The sequence below is a fragment of the Epinephelus lanceolatus genome, chromosome 1, assembly GCF_041903045.1.
Source record: "Epinephelus lanceolatus isolate andai-2023 chromosome 1, ASM4190304v1, whole genome shotgun sequence".
Lineage (NCBI taxonomy): Eukaryota > Metazoa > Chordata > Actinopteri > Perciformes > Serranidae > Epinephelus > Epinephelus lanceolatus.
This window is the reverse complement of record NC_135734.1, coordinates 11,461,576-11,477,256: the sequence shown is the minus strand read 5'-3', so window position 1 is coordinate 11,477,256 and position 15,681 is coordinate 11,461,576. Positions and strand designations below refer to the sequence as shown.

At 40.4% G+C, this 15,681-nt stretch overlaps 1 protein-coding gene across 2 annotated transcripts in view; it reads right to left on the bottom strand.

The window, feature by feature from the left end:
* The window catches only part of cntn6 (contactin 6), a 180,969-nt gene extending 177,629 nt beyond the window's left edge, over positions 1-3,340 (bottom strand). For both annotated transcript variants that reach the window (XM_033625516.2, XM_078174543.1), the window contains exon 1: positions 3,030-3,340. The gene's annotated coding sequence lies outside the window, so the exon portion shown is untranslated. The remainder of the gene's footprint in view (positions 1-3,029) is intronic.
* Positions 3,341-15,681: the final 12,341 nt, after the last annotated feature.

Here is a 15,681-nt window from a genome sequence, read left to right as displayed (position 1 = left end):
TGGTCATGATCCAGCAGGAATATGATCCTAACATGCATCCTTACATGTTTCCCTGACATTACACATGTATGTTAGCATCATAATTGCAGCTGTGGAATGACTGTCATGAAGAATGGCTAGACATTTTTGTGGATTATCACAAATAAAAGCCTCTAACCACAATCAGGCATCTTTCCAGCAGGAATATGATCTGAACTCTGGGAGAAATTCACAAAACGGCAACTGAGTTAGCACGTGTCCCTTAGGTTAGCATGCAGCTTCATGTAGCAGTGTAGCCTTCATAATGTCAACACTTGCAGTAGCATGCCTGGAGCAGATGACCATATAAAGATATCCGGCACACTATGATGTCACACTGTCGCCAGAGTAGAAAAAAACTGCTGGAAACATGGTGTTAAAAACAGTAAACAGTAAATCTCAGTAAACTGAGATTTTTGCGTACAGGGATTGCATCTTCATATGTTTACCTCAGTATCTGAAACTTTAGCCATATTTAGGCCTAATATGAACATCCTTTATCTTAACACTATATATAAGACATAAAATACAGAAAAGCATAATAGGTGGCCTTTAATAAGTGTTAACATAAAAAAAAAACTAATAGTGCAGCTTTAATAATATTGTGATATTCACTTTAACCGTGCTATCCATACATAGCTTTTCATTCACATAAACAATCCTAAATTCTGTATTTACAAGGTGATCATGTCATTACTTCACACCAGTGTACAGCAGAGGTCTGGTTGTGCCACTACATTTCCAGGTGTAGCTAACGTCTCCTTTAGAAAAAGCACAGCCATCAGTTTTACAGTAAAATGTAACATAACCATGTCACTGTTTCATCGGGCTGCCTGTCTGGCTGGTGGCCAAGGAAGTATTTTACTTGGAGAGCAGAAGCGACTGACAGATGCCCGAGCGGCAACAAAGCATTCATCAAGGCATCTGCAGGCTGTGAATACAGAGGCTGCCTCTGCTTGTATCCACCTGCAGCTATTAAGACTGCCAAATCCCAGGCATGAGAGGAGCTGGCTGAAGCAACACTCTGGTATCACAGACCTGACCTCACTAGACAACAGTCAGCTCTGGGTGTTAAACCACCCCATCCGCTCCATACATCACTGTTATCTCTATCACCCCTGTGAAGATTAGCCTTCAGCCTGCACTACCTACCTGTTCAGACTGCTGCTGTTGAGCAAAAACTCGGAGAACCCAGGCAACATGAGGTGATAACCCAAAAAAACAAGGTTTATATTCTGAAATGTGGAAGAATGCACTGACATGTACAAGATGCGTTCAGGTCATGCAGGTCACGCTCCAAAATAAATCCAGTATACAGCACTACATAGTATTTTTTTTTTTTTTTTTAAATTTAATCACTCTGATTGAGTGTGGCTCTTTGTGTGTAAAAAACACATCGTTTCAGCCTTTTGAAATGTGTCATTTTATACAGTTTATCATTGTGTTCACCTCTGCTGAATGAAACAATGGATGATTTTGAGTCCCAATTTAAGTCAGGCTCCCCAGAAACACCCTGAAGCATACCTGGAAGACACCAAATTGGGAAACATTGTTTACGTGCTCGTTTTGCAAGCAGGGAGAATGTAAACAGCAGCGATTGACAGAACTTGCAACACTGCTGTCCTGGAGGAACAAGAATAAAACCATGATTGTTTTTATGCTCTGGATTGTCTCCTGTGTTTTTTTTTTTTTTTAAATGACGGGAGCCTGGTGGCCGAAGTCTGCCTCCCTCTGTCATTATGTGGTGATGAGGATGTGAAGGGGCCCATATGCATTCTCTAGATGACCCTCCTGAGAGTAATCGACAGGGCTACATGAACGTGGCAGGTTTATTAAGTCAGTGCTTAGAAATTAAGCCACAAAGTGGCATATTAATCATCATTTCAGTGGACTAAGTGACAGAGGAGTGTGATCACTGAATACAATTTTAAGGGATGAGGGGTTGCATTTGAATGAAAACGGCTAATGGCATATTTATTACGCTGTAGTGCTTTCCTGGGTGGGAAAGGGGTGAATGAGTGTGTGTCTGTGTTCCTGTGTGTGGGGGGTAATTTTCCTTTTAATGATCCCTGTGTATCAGCACGAAAACATAATCAACATGAAGGGCTCAGGACATCTGAAGAAGGATTTGAGGTACCCAGTGGCTACACTTCAAATATGAGATAAACATCAGACAGTGCAAGCACATCCAGGACACACACAAACACACACATGCAGGCAGATAGTCACTATGAGATAGACTACAGTAGGTGGCCACAATTCTTCTTGGAATAAGCTTTGTTTTTTAAATCACAAACTCACTTATTTGGGATATTTTATACTCAGCTATTATAATAGACTGTTGGGTTATTTGGATTCAAAATGAGTGTCCACTCTGCAAAACATAATTTCTGATATATATATTTCGCACTGTGTGTCTCATAATAACACATAAGACGGATACCAGTGTAGTGCCTGAGAAAACTCTGTGAGAAAGCCACTGTTCACAATGTGTGATCTCTCGCGGCAGGTGTCAACCTGCGCGTCAACCTGATCTTCTAAAGACTGATGGAATGAGGAGAGGAAAAGGCGCACTGACTTCTACCTTCACCAACATCCTCTACACATATATGCACACCTCATGCGTGTCTTGCAAACTGACTGATCGCTGCATTAACGGTATAACCTGTCTCCACAACGCGGGCTCTCAAAATGCAAAACCCCTCTTATTGTAACTGTGCGCTGCAGCCTGGCGGAATGCGCAAAGGATGATGATGTCTCACTCCGGTACGAAACACTGTTGGCTGCCGAGTCTTAACTTTCTTTAAAATGCTTTGATATTGGATATGTGGAAGTATGAAGCACATGAATGGGGATCATGTCATCCTACACAGTTACGCGGTGCCTGTGCAAACGCATGGCAAAGGAAAGGCGGTGAATTATCTTTGCGCTGCAGCGTGCAGGCAGCCAGGTACACGCTGAACTGTACAACGATCTATTGCATAGCACAATAACTTCGACGGATGTCTTACCTGTTCAGGAGAGGAGACACGACAGTAAGCAGAGGAGAGGAGAGGGGATGTCGGGCGGAGAGCCGAGGCATACAGCCTGCACTGTGGATGAAAGGAGTGCTACACGTCCCGGCAGTGAACTCCAAAGTGCGTCTGTCTGGTTTTTTTTCCACGCCAGTAAAGGACAGCGAGATTCAGACCAGCCCCCTTTATATATCAAACTATATCCAGCTGGACTCCTCATCACCATGGCATCTAATCTAAGAGTCCTGCATCATGCATGTGAAGCATTTGGTGGTTTTGTGGAGGCAGCGATCTTTACAATGAAATCATGTTTTATCAGCTAAATGTCCTAAAATACACAACATTATGTGCTGTTCATGAACCTTCACACAAGTTTGATAATTTTTTTTTTTTTTTTTTTTGGTTTTGTTTCCTTTTGAACCCTTACATGCATTGGTCATTGGAACATTCACTCTTTAATTAGTGGTCAAAAGGAAATAATTATTTGAATGCCACAGGAGCATTCTTTAAAGTGTGTAATGTTAAAAAAAATATTTTCATTAAACTGTCAAGCTGCAAGTTGCAAGGTTGTGATCTGCTAAACAAATCGAACTGCTCAGTTAAACTTGCGGTTTTTGCCCACTTTGGGGCAGTGAAAACAACTTGTGAACACAATATTGACATATCATTACCTGCTAACCTGATAGCAAATAGTTGCTGAAGTACACATGCAGCAGTTACAGCAACATTGTCCTTCATGTGGAGTTTTATATATGTCCACCTGATGAATGTAAATCCAGTGTTCACTTTCTTTTAGCTTTGTTTTGGTCTCCACCAACTCCTGAGGTAAACATGCCAACACTGAGCTAAAACTTGCTCCATAAAGCGGAGGGGAGCTGCAGATTAATAATAATTCTCTGCAGGTTCATCACTGCAAGCAACACCTCTCACATTACACGAGGCCCAGACTGGCCTTCAGGAAGTTTGGGAATTCTTCCCTTTGTTAACACCTTATTTTGAAAACTGGACATCACGTGTATGTTTCTGCTAACGTCACCAAGTCAATTGCTAGCTCTCCTCATCAGCTTGATAAGGGCCATCTGGATGCATTTACCATGAGAGTCAGTATATGGGTGCACTACAGTTGTAGCGTTGGCTGATTTGACCATGGAGATGTGAGTGATGGCTGGCTTGACCCAATTATTTTTAGAACGTGCCCTGCGGGCGACTCACTGGCTCCCTGCGGGCAACCAGGCGCTTGCGGGCACAGTGTTGACTATCCCTGATAAGGCATATAATATCAGATAGCCAGCCCAGCAATACAAAAGATACTTATGTAAATATAGTGAGCTGTATGTCAATATGTAGTGTGAATATAGTGTGCTCTTGTGGATGGTTCTAATTTAGTTCCGTGTTTAAACAGTGTTGACTGTTTTGCAATATTTCAAATAACTCTAAACAGCAGGCTTGTAGGTGATCTTTACATGAATTCAACTTTAAATGGTAGCTTTCTGTACATGTGGAGGTAAAGTTTGGATAATTTGTTTCACTGATTGGCATATTAGCCACAAACAATACAAATTAACACATTTTTTAAATATGTATTTTATGATTCATTCATTGACAACCATGTTGTGTCAGTTCAAATTTAGTGTATCAAATTGGGGCCACTTGACACCAAATTCCCAGTGTGCTTTTTGTTGACACTCCGCCCCTGCATTACACATTGTCATTTGATACATTGTTATTAGTAAAATATGGAGCCGCTTTAGGGCAGCAATTTATCCATTATATTAGCCAAGCAAGTTGATATTGACTATTATGCTATTATGTTGTGTAATGTCATTATAATTGTTGATATTGATTCCCATGACTGTAACCAAAGTGTAAATGTCATGTAAACAGCCATCCATTGTGTGATGTGAAATTTTCTGAGGTATGAAATGTAAAATGATCTGTCTGTGTAAAATAAAGTGATAAGTGATGATGAGAATCACAGCTGAGATGTGATCCACAGTAAATAATTAACTGTACATGCCTGACAAAAGTAACTGATAAGGAGCAGAGATCCCTTTACATTTCCATGGGTCATTTTTGACCCTCTCATGGAAAATTGGGGGTAGGAATAGACAAAATGTAATTTTTTTTAAAAGTTAGTTAAAATATGTAGTCTAAAAAACAAAATATGAACTGGGGGGGGGGGGGGGAGGTCAAAACATGTTTTTTTGGAATACCTGTTGAAATACCTGTGACTTGAAATGCTGAAATATTTTTGTCACAAAAATATGCAGAATCAATCACTGGCCAACAAATATTCCAGTCCCCCTTTCCTCGTAAATAAGTCAAATATCTTCCATCCTTCCACCCTGGACCCAAACCAGAATGAGGGTGCTGCATGTCATCCACCGGTGTCACCCCTGTCAGACATCCCTGCCCTCTGCTGAAAGTAGATTAATTTATTTGTACTTCCCCTTTATTTCACTCAAGGTAATGACTTTGAATTTCACCTATTTTTTAATTGAGTTCTGGGCAAGAAAGCTATTTCTGCTGAAACAATAATCACATAGACACAAAGATAAAAGTTAAGTAAATTAAAAGCATTCAAGATAATTGAAAATGCACAAGAACTGAAGGAGACCTTGAAACCCTGTGCTAACACAAGACATATGCATTCTGAATGATAAACAACTGATAATATTAAGATATTATGTGAGAAATTACAAGAGAATGGAGTTACATAGATGAATGATTGTTTGAGTCGACTCAGCTTGCAAGCACCGAGCACTTCTTCTACCAATTGTCTTCTAAATGAAAATGTAGAAATCCACACAAAATCTACATCTCAAGATGCATCAGACAGATTTCATTACTGTGGCACCAGCATGGAAACACTGCTAAAAACCTGAGATTTGACACATTTTTTAGGGGACATTCTTCTTGTCCAGACAATAGAGAGCAGGAATTTGGATTCTGGCCTCATTCTGAGGGCCTTGGCCAGTAAAGCAGCAGAATGAGAGAGAAGTCATTATCTTTACAGATGATAACTCCAGGGGCCATTCATGTAAGGACAAATCCCAGAGGAAGGTACGCCAGCAGTAGGCACATTATTATCAATAGAGCCAACTCCCTTGTGAAATTCCAGTCCCCCAAAATAGAAAGGAAGTGGCGAGGGTAGATTTCAGTTTCATGATCTGTGGAGAATGTGCTCGGGATCCAGGAATACAAACTACACCAAGGGCAAATACGCCGTTATCAGAAGCGTTTACATAATTAAAGTATTCATTTCATGTAATTACTGCCTAATCCGGTGGGACACCAAGTGTTACATTATGAACTTCCTGATATTGAACAACCTGGGTAAGTGTTGCAGAGCACAGTAATATTATATGGGTTCAATCATTTGTGCGAGAAAGTGACATTTTTTTTTTCAGTGCTTTTCAGTTATTGTTTCTATAGAACCAAGCTCAGCTTCCTTTTTCAGAGGTTCCAAGAGAAACAGAAGGTTTTTCAATGGTCCAAATCACAACTGAGAAATTTATGTAGTGGCATTATATGGGCTTAGAAGTAACAAAAGTTATTATGCTGTGACCATAGTTCTGTTAGCAGAGGCAGAGCACTCTACTGGACTCTATGGGTAATACTCTTCTCTAATCACAAGCATGCAATCGGCTAATGAAATTTGCCTGAACGTATACTAATCATTACATACCTAGGAGAATACGTGCAGTCCCCATAAGACGGAACACACCACTGTCTGCTATCCTATACCCTCTTCAGCAAGCACTGTAGAAGCGACAGGGCCTCAAGGTAGAGAGCTCCACCTGTGCTGATAGAACCTGGGTTACAATATTGTGATCTTTCCTGTATCCAACACATTCTCATTTCCACCTCGTCAAATACGGAAGCTTAGTCAGATACTCTAAACTTCAAACAATGAAGCTCTAGGTAACTCTCAAATGTCTAGTTTAGACATTCTGGGATGGCATGTCAACTTACGCTCATTACAAGCGGCATGTTTTTTCAAAATAAATTCCCATTTTTGCCAGGAGATGCATGGTTTTTGCTTGTAGAGTGCATGCAGTCTTCCTCAGTCTTTGAAATAAACATCAAACAGTAAAACACTATGTTTTTAGGTTTACTTCCTTAGGTTAAGGCAATAAAAGCACATGATTAGGTTTAGCAAAACAATGTCACAGGTTGGCTTAAAATAACTACATTTATTACAAATTTAATGTAGGGTCACGTAACATACGGCCTACATCTCAAATGTCATGTAACCAGCCTTGCATGCTACAAATATTAGCTACGTTGATATTGAAATAACTCCACTTACTTTTGGTTTCAAGTGGGAAATGAACAGCTGTCTCCCAGGTGAAAGTCTCCAGTTTGTCTTACACCTCCCCTCCTGCCCACCCTATGCAGACTTTCTGGCTCGTTATACAACAGAAGTTGCTGGGAAAGTCAAAAAATATCGTCAGCCACTGCATCTCATACTGACACTAAAGGGTGCCTCTGTTCGTCAGTATCTGACGCTGAGGGCCACTGACCAAGCTCCTACAGGCTCTGCCCTCTACTGGACCATATAGGCACAGTGGGTGGAGCAGGGTGAATGAACATCCTGTTGCAACACAACATCTACACCAGCCACACTGATACTGACCGGCTGAAGGTTGGTTACCACAGCCCGCCTACTTCTTCACAGCAAAGAAGGAGGGGGTCCCAGCCTACCCATGTAGTATGCCACTGAACCGCGTAGAGCCATGGCCTGACCTCACAGGTCTTATGAGACAAGCAATAAACGCCCTGCACACCACATCAAGGAGCACAGGAACATGAGTAATATGCCCAGAGGGGCGTCATCCCAACATGCCCCGCTGTGACAGTCATCACAAGCAGGAAGTCCTAGCAGAGATGGGTTTTTTTGAAGGATAAAACTAACAATATAAAATGTATCAAATAGTGTGCTTGAGAGGAGCTGGTAGATTTTGTTACCTTTGGACAGAGCCAAGCTAGATCGTTCCCTCTGTTTACAGTCTTTGTGTTACGCTAGGCTGAACAGCTGCTGGCATCAGCTTCTTATTTACTGTACAGACATGAGAGAGGAATAAATCTTCTTATCTAACTCTTGGCAAAAATGCAAATGAGTTCTTGTTCCCCAAATGACGAACTAACCTTTACCAGTTTTATTTGTTTTTTTTAGACATCACAAAGCACTTGGTTAAGTTCAGGAAAAGAATGCTACATTGGTTATATGTTTGCTTTCTATGTCGGTGTAGCACTCCATGGACTAACATTGCCAGGGGACGTATTCCATAACAAGTTTACTCCAGAATGTATTCTACAAAACCATTTAGCAGTATACAAAATACGTTTTAGGGGGCAGAATTGTTTTGTAACTGGACTAAGTTCTCTCACATGACAAGTTTGCACCATAGTTCTCCTGGAGAACTGAAACTCAGATTTAGACATCTCATTGTCTTTATTTGCTGACATAAGTTTGAACATCACTGTTAGCATCTGCTGATATGAATCAATTTGATGGAGCAAACTGAGTTTGATGAAACACTTCCCCCCCTCTTCACGCCAAACGTGTAAAGATGCCATAAGATAGAACATACTGCCGCTGACTGCAGTGACACAAACGGCTGTTATGCTACCAACACACAGTATGAGTTCTTGTCTGTGTGTATGTTCTGTTCGAGCTGCATGTGTGTGACTAAAAAACATGAAAATCAGCTTTCCTTTAAGCAGTGCCAGAGATCTTTTATATTCCAAACAAAGACCTAACATGTCGTTGAGTTGGCTGCTGTTACAATACAGAGGACGCTTCAGTTCCTGAATTTCAACCAGATCTCATCGATTGACTGTGAAGACAAAGAGAGACAGCTGCCTTTTGATGTCCTATTATCATTTATATAATCACATTCATTCAGAGAGGTTTAAATTGAAAACATGAAGGGCAAGGACCTGCGCTCCGCTCTCTAATGTTTGAGCCACAGAAGTCTACACCATCTTATTTTCTTAATGTGATATTACCAAGAAGCAAACCAAAATGCAACATGCCATTTATTCCATCACTGTGTTGAAAACAGAATATCTAAAAGTACAGACTCACCTATCACCCTCACTTGTATACGCCACAGCACATTCATAATTATAACTGATGGCATTTTAATCTTCAGTACAGTATGGAAATCCTGCTGCTTTGTGTCTCTCCCTGAACATCTGTTGTACTTTGTTTTTATTTGATCCCTACCAGTTGAGATTTTCTCATTTATTGCACACCAGAAAAAAAAATCACAGTGTTATCGGAGGAAACTGTCAAGCAAGAATTATTAATGATTTATTACATCCATCTTCTTTATCTATTTTAGAAAAATGTGTGAGGCAAGGCAAGTTTATTTTTACATCACATTTCATACACAGAGGAAATTCAAAGTGCTTTACAGAAAGCATATAAAAACCGCTCATGACAAAAAATGATTTAAAATACGGAAAATGTACAGTCACTGTAATACAAAAAAAAATCTTTAAAGCTGCAATACTTGTTCATTTGATATGAACAATAGGTCAAATGAATATTTAATGTAAAAAAAAAGTATTGAAATGCAGTCAGAATAGATTATAAATTAGTGTTGCGCAGAAACGCATTACTGTACTAAGGCTGCATCACTGGATGTATTGTAATTTAAGTGGTCTGAGAGAACACTAGACTTCAGCACCTTGTCTTGGCTCAGTTTTCAGGCTTCACAAAATGTAGCCCGTGACAAGAGACTTTGCCCGATCACAGGTCATTGCTGAGAGATGGCGTTCCTATTGGCTGTTCAAAAAATGCAGACGCAAGTAAGTACACGCCTGTTTGGTCAAAGCCTGCTTCAATTGCGGAAAATTGCATTCCAGCATTGGTAACAACTTCCTGCACTGCAAAGCAACCCAGAAAAGCAAGTAAAGGAGAGTCTACAGAGAGTCAGACAATAAACGCATTAAAACACATATCAATATTGGCAAAGCATTTCAGAGATGGAGAGAAAATATTGCTAACAGTTTAGCCTTGTGCTAACTGGAGCTAAAGGCTCACAGCGAGTGCTTCATGTTCACGTTTACAGTGTGTTCTCCGCTAAACTCCCCGCCGCTACAGACCACCTCAGCAGGAGGAGAGTGAGTGTAAGTGGGGATAGGTTTTACCAAGTTGATTCTAAAATCGGGTGCAGAGCAACACTGAAATACCCAAGGACTCCAGCTTAAGTTAAAAAAAAATAATTTGTTACAGAAATGAAAATAGTTACAACTAGGGATGCACCGAATATTCGGTAACCGAATATATTCGGCCGAATATTGCAAAAAAACACATTCGGTATTCGGTGGAATAAGTTAAAAGCAAGGCCGAATAATAGCGCCGTTTTGATAACGCAATTAAACTGCGTGCCGTGAAGGGCGGAATAAAATGTCGGCAGTGTGGTGATCCGTCCGTCACCGCACTCGCATTTGCGACTAAAAATAGTTTTGAGCGAGCAAAATAGGCTTAAATCATTCAGCACGCTGTGCGAGCAGCCTACAGATTTCAACCAGCAGCAGAAACGAAAGGCGAATCCCACCGATTGTGCGTTGAACGGGGGTCACAGACACAGACAGTAACGTTAACGTATTCCTGTCAAATACGGCGGCCATCGGCTTACCGGGTGACGGAGAAGTCGGTTCCAATAATATCCTCTTCTATTCTGTATTTGGTATTCGGCCAAGCATTTAATAATATTCGGCTTCGGCTTCGGCTTCGGCCACAAATTTTCATTTCGGTGCATCTCTAGTTACAACTACTAAAACCCAGTAGTGGTTGATAAGACCTTGGTCAGCATTGTAGCCTCAGAGAGTTCCTAGTTCAAACCCAGGGTGGGGGAGCCCCTCTGTGTGGAGTTTGCCGCTGGCCACCACCCCGCGGGCTGGGGGAGTTTGACTGGCTGAATTTGTGCTGCTGCAGCCACTACATTTGTGGTCTGACAAGGAGTGGGTCAGCAAATGCACCAGCAAATAAAACTCTGCAATGACATAAGATTAAATAAATCAATGTATGGGAAACACTGGGTTACTATTGAAGCATGTGCATATGCTGGTGGTTGTCTTGTGAGGGGGATTTAGGACAGTCGGGGAAAAGCTGCAAGAGGAAGGTGTATTTTTTATCTTTATTTATTATTTTTTTGCCTTTTCCAGATTGTTTTCCTTCCCATGCTTTTAGCAATTATAATGCTCCATTACTTCACATACGTATATATGTATATATGTATACATACATATATATATATATATATATATATATATATATATATATATATATATATATACATATATATATATATATATATATATATATATATATATATGGATATAGATATAGATATACATTTACAGTGCTGTGCTCGGGTCACAAACACAATAGGTATCTTTTCCAGAATTTGAAACCCTTATATGATTGTTGTATGACACACTATCAGCAGACTCACTGATGAGGTGCACACATCCAGAGCCCTGCGTGCTGTACTCTGTGGCTGTTAGTAATGATTCATAGCATGTCCACCCCCTCAGTGTGAGTAACATTTCAGAGGAAATAGACAAATCAGAGATGCTTTTTATATCTAGACCTTTCAATCGGGATCTAGCCTGTCTGTAATAAGTGACACCCAAGCCTGGCTCTGTAATTTATGTGCTGCCTCAACAAATTGCTTCACAGGGGACTGGAGGAGAGACCGTCCTTTTGTGGCAGATGAAACCCGCAGAGACAGAGCCTCCTCACACTTACTTTAACTTTAAGCTGTTCGTTGCCTTTACCCCCCCCCCACCCCCAACCCCCCCAAAAAAAACCCATATAAAAGCTATATTGTTGCTATTTCTAGATCTATTTAAAGATGATCACATGAATGCATTTTCTATAAACAGCTGTGCAACTGCAAAGGAACATAATGACTCTGATTGTATGAAAGCCCACCACCATTTGTCAAATTATTACAGCTGTTGCGGCTTTAATCAGAACACCGCTTGGTAATGTGTCTGCGGAGGCTTCCTCTATTGCCTTAAGTCACACTACTGTCTTATTACATCTCTGTAATGTTATTTGCTTGCAGAGGCGACACAGGTTTCTCCAGCTAATTGTCTCTGCAGGGAGAGGGGACTTCATGTGTGAAGGAGGAGGGCACATGTGGGGTTTTGGCCCACTTTTGTCTGTCCACAGACAAGACATTGGGACTATGGTAACTGTAGAGACAGTTTTCTGAAGTGATCACCTTTAATTTCTAGTGCCACGAATGCTGTAACAGTATTTATTAAGTATTCCGAATATTTAGTCTGTTCAGAAAGACCTGCAAGATTTGTGATGTATCCAATAAAACACATCCTGATATGTCAAAGCTAAACTCTATTCAGAGAAGTGCAAGCATAAATAATTCACCTTAAGTTTAGCCAGATGGAAGAATAGCTTATGTCTCAATTATACTGTTATTAATATTGTATAGAAGGGGCTCAATAGACCTAATTCTAGTACACACTATAGATGTGAGGAGTAATTCTTGGCATACAGTCTCAATTTGCTAGGAATGTCTGAACACAATATGAAAAAAAAGCTGAAATACAATTGCTTTCATTCTCATTTTCTAGTGCTACATACAGTACAGTATATATCACATGCACACTGTACATTTATATTCACATCTGGTTTAATACAAACCAAGCTGGTGGAGGCAGTGTCAAGTGGGATACAATATGCTCACCTTTGTAGCAGTGTGCAGTATGTGCTGTTCCCATATGTGCTGTGATAGACAATGCACCATTTCATCATGAAAAGCTATCCTTGTGACTGCATCTGTGCTATCTTGTCTGACTTGCCACCCCCAGAGTATCAGTGAGGCATCTCTGGGCAGGAGAAAAAGCACACTGGGAGAGGGAGATTTCCTCTAAGTGTTCCTTCTGAAGCAAAGCAATAGATCCTTAGACTGATCTCCTCCCCTGCAGCTACATTAAACACAACAGGTGACAGAGCGCCTGTGATCAGACTCTGAGACAATCTGCCTGTAGGAAAAACAATTAGTAACAACTTAAGAATAAAATGAATGCGAGCTTGAATTGACAGCAGGTGATTGTTCTAAATGTGCCATATCAGTGTTATGCAACTCTTTTTGTTTTAATGGACTCTAAATTTACTGAGTGGGCTGTTACTTGCCAGCAGTATTAATTGTCCTTTTGGTTTGCATCTGAGGGTGTCCTCAGTAGTCACTACTGAGGACTGTTAAGTGGCCTTTTAAGCCTATAATAGATTTATTTCTATGTAAATTTTCTTTTTAATGATAATAATACTAATTACTCTCATGCCATATTGGACAAAGTTGATTTTTATGATGAAACTGAAGGTCACACATTTAAGCTCTCACGTGCAGTCAAAATCTTTCCAACAGGCTCTGTAGACTAATCCAGAGAAGTACACTCATGAAACTTGTCCTCATATTGCTACTGAAACTAATTTTCACCTGATCACCAAAGTTCACCTTAAGGCAAATGGTTATATCAAATTTCCCAAAAGTCCATCCAAGTTGTTAACATATCTCACATAAAAACCACAACTGTCCTGATGGTCACCAAAGTCAATAGGCTTCATCCTCTGTGGACCATGAACATTTGTACCAAGCAGCAAAATCCAGGGCTGAAAGATGAAGCCAATGTGGCTGGTGGGGGGGGGGGGGGGGGGGGGGTAATGCAACCATGGTGTAATCAGAGATCTACATAGGGCAACCATAGCTGTCATTATTTCAGTGTTTTTGCAGTTCATTAAAGTTAATTGTAAAATAATAGTAAAATACCATTTTGGTTGTTTAAAGAAGTTCAGCATTTGGATTAAATTAAAGTTAAGTACATTTTGTTTTAATGGTTTAAAGCCTGTTTTTCGCGAGAGAAAATTAACATTAGCATTATCACAGTTAAACATAGGAGTGAATTAACTATGCTAACCAAGCTAGCAGCTGGTGTCAGAGTTAGCTCCACCCTGTCATCCAAATATGGTCAATTCTGGCTCCAAAAAGTTAAGATGGCGATGGATATAATGCTAAAGTCAAGCCTTTAAAACGGGAGTCAACAAACCAGTGGGTGAGGTCATGGTGGCTACGTCCATTATTTTATACAGTCTATGGTTTGGACCATATCCCACAGCAATCTATCAAATACATGTTGGGCCATTAGGGCCTCCCCCTAATAGTCGACTAAACGTTTGCGAACAGAAAGGTCATTAGTTGGCAAGATTTCATTGGCCACTTTGTCGCAGAAAAAAAAAAAAAAAAAGAAAGAAAAAAAAAGTGAAACTCTATCAGGAGCTGCGCCTTGTCAAAATATATCAAAACCTATATGACCATGTGGGAATTTAATTTGAAAGGACAGACACAGGAAGAGGCCACGCTCAGCAGTCAGACAGGAGTCATGTTACAAACCAATCACAGCCGACAGATATCTTTCCCTTCTTCTGTAAATATTCAGTCTGTGATAAATAAGGAAAAGTTGATCATTTTAGTGCAGGGCTACCCAGAGCTTTACATCTGTCCCTCGGACTATATGCCCACACACATAAACAGCGCTTGGAAGAAGATCTTGAAGGCTGACACATAAAGGGCACAAGTGTAGCACCTGACCTTCCAGGCGGTTAAAGATGCAGCATGTGTACGGCCCCTAATTTCCAGGGCTGGTACCTGCGGTTATTACACAGGTTAGTTAATAACATGTCGGGAGGGAATCCAAAGTGTGGGATCATTTTGAGAAGGTGAAGGACGAACCCAAGGTGATATGTAAACTCTGCAGGCAAACATTTGCCTCATTCGTCGACTACAAACATGATGTAAGTAGCTGCATGCCCATTAGCCACTTAGCACAATCATTACTGCTTTGCCGACTATGTAAATCACAGGCGACTCACTCAGTGTGTGAAGTGCATTCGCAAAAAACATAAAGGCCTATATTAATTAGGGTTCATTCGTACTGTTTTGTATTTCTTTGTAATATAGCAAAGTGTTGACAATGTTACTTTACTATTCTTTCTCAGACCATGAACTCAAACCATTGTGTTGCCCCACCCTCTTAGTCAGGGGCAGCCCTAGACTGTATAAAATAACCAAGTGATTGACCAACATTTCCATCCCTGGAGTCATACCACTAACATGACTACCTATTATTAATATTATTCCACTGCTCTATGTTAACTATATTCTCTGCACACACTCCCAAATCACAACAAAACAAATTACGTATGTTATTTTTCATATGTTTCAGATTTTTTATTAGATTATCCTGTGCCACTTAAGGCAGTTAAATGTGATAACATTAACAATATTTATTCCACTAAAGCTATTGTCACACGACTGTTTTACGACAGAATAGGGTCTTCACAAGCACTGGCTATTTCCATCTCTCAGAAGGGGCAATTACTGACCAGTGAGCATGATCAGTCTAAAAAGTCATGCTCTTACTGTCAGTGAAGCTGTGTTTTGACCAGCAAATTAGTCTACAGGTTTAACCATTCTTCACCACAGAGCAGCACACTGAGATGTTCATTAACATTACTGGCTAATCAGTGTCAGGGGGGTCTAATACGTGGACCTCCTACCATAACACCGGCATGACACAAGAATAAAAACAGGCAGTAATCCTT